Below are 2403 nucleotides of genomic sequence, written 5' to 3'. Positions count from 1 at the left end.
GATTGGAAGAGAAAGAAGATTACAGAAGGAAAGACTCAGTGATGTACCCTAAACAAAATTAGTCTGGGTGTAAGCTGTATAGCAGTAATTTATAGTTTCCATTAGCTTGCCCAGCAGTATAACAAACAAATCTAATCACTGCAGTTGTTGCTTTAAGAGACATGCTCTGGCATGATTGCATGTATAAGTCAGCAGTTTTGATAACTGTTCATTAGATATATACCTTTCTCCTCGACTACTTACCTCATAAGCCGTTGTGTTTAATATCCGTTGCAGCATGCAATGTGTGTCATATATCAAAATATGTGTAATGTATACATAGCTAACATAAGTCATGTGGAATAACTGATATTTCATTTGGGTTTTAAAACTAAACTCTAAAGCAAATATCCATAATTAATTACTTTTAAGTTTCAGGATGTATATAGTGATCAGTGTTAGATTAGTTCAGATGATTTTTTTATGAACTGTATGATTGTTTTATCAAAGCTTTTATTTACTTGTAAAATATGATTTCACTTTTGTTGCATGTAATCATCACATCAAAGCCCCTTTTATTTTTTGTGTGCTATTAAATTATTTCATACTAACTATCTCATATTTCATAGGAATCTCAAGGTGAATTTTTCTAAGCCCATTTCAAACCTATAATCATTTATATTTTGTACAGAAGATGTGACGTAATATAAAGCTGACGTAGTTCAGAATGTTCTCATGTAGTCTAGTTGAATAAATATCCGACCAGGGGAGAGAGATGCAGGAAATTGTCTTTAGGCTTGAGGAAATTTCTGAAAAACAGATGATCAGAAGTATAAATAAGGATCTTTTGGCATAAGAAGATAATCTTGCTAATTCTGTAGCTAATGACATATTAGTAAAATGTCAGTCCTTAAGAGAATTACAGGGTCATCAAACAAAATATTTTGGCAAAGGAGTTACAGATATAGATATGGATCCTTTATGAGAAAATTTAATGTCAAAGATCACAGGTTTTGAATTCCTTTGGTCGGATATGTGTCATTGCTTCAAATACCTTTGTGCCATATCCTCTGTGGGGCGGATAAGGTCAAGCAAGGTCATACATAGTGAGACACAAGTCTGAGCACTTAAGAGCTGCTGGAGGTCAGTACTCACAATCAGGTTACTACACAGGAAAGTGCAGAATTTAATGGCAACTGTAAAATCATTATTATTGTGTTACCATTGTTTTTCATAATAACAAAAAGTATGATACTGTCATCATGAAATGATTCTTTTAGCATTAGACACATCATGAAATATAAGTATTATGATCTCGCCAGCTAAAACGCCCCATCTGCTTCCCATCTGTATAAATTGTCTCTTAAATGTTGCTTAGCATGCAGAGTGAGCCAAGTAGCAATACCCATGTGACACAGTGGTGCACTTCCTCAAAATTGAGAGTTTATACAGTAAACTGACTTGAGTAACACATTGGTTGTGAGAGCCCTCCTCCAGTTTTCTTTTTTATTCTTCTTTTTCTTTATAATGGCATATGTATTGTCATTTTGTTATACTATGATTTCACAAAGTAATCATTTGTTTACTTAGTCATGATGGTATTTCTATTCTTCACTGAAAAAATATAATGCATAATATAGTAATCAGTAATTTTTTGCGTCAGTTTTGGGAAGTGAAGGTAAAATGTTATTGTTCTTACTTTGTACATATTTTAAAATGTCCCACAGCAAAGATTGACCTGATAATTTCAGGTCAGTGTAGGACACAGTAAGAACAGGCAAAGCCACTGTTGTCACAGAGAGGCTCATGCTGAATCCTGTATTGGAAAATTTGGCCATAAAATCCTATGGAGCCAGAAGAAGAATCAGATTTTTTTTCTTTACAGCTTTATTCTGTCAGAGGTTACATAACATTCATCATGAAATTAGTGATTGGATTTACTAGTTAGTAATGAAAATTATCTAATACACTTCTGAGATGTACAAAACTCCAGTCTTAATACCATAAACTTTACGGTGTCTGATCTGTTTTATTTACCTAGTGAGTAAATAATTTCCTTATTGAAGAACAATAAAACTCAAAAGATTTTGAAAACAATGCAAAAGAACATTATGAGTTTTTGTATAAAAAGTTATCCATCAGGCTTAAAAATTTTATTACTGAGTTCATGTAGTTTTGTTTTTCTACTGACTGAGATAGGAAGATGATTGAAGGTATCTCTTACACTTACCTAGAATATATTTGGCCACTTCACTGAGAAATAATATGATTAAGTAAACACTCAGTAACGTTTATTAAACTATGTTTGCAAAGAGCTATGGTATTATTGAGTCTTCTCTGCATTTTTTAAACTAATTTCTTAAAAAAAAAAAAACAATCTTAGCACTGACAGTATACCAGACAGTATGCCTTCACCTGTGGGAT

The sequence above is a fragment of the Penaeus monodon genome, chromosome 22 (assembly GCF_015228065.2).
Source record: "Penaeus monodon isolate SGIC_2016 chromosome 22, NSTDA_Pmon_1, whole genome shotgun sequence".
In the NCBI taxonomy this organism is placed as follows: Eukaryota; Metazoa; Arthropoda; class Malacostraca; order Decapoda; family Penaeidae; genus Penaeus; species Penaeus monodon.
Note: the sequence above shows the minus strand (reverse complement) of the source record.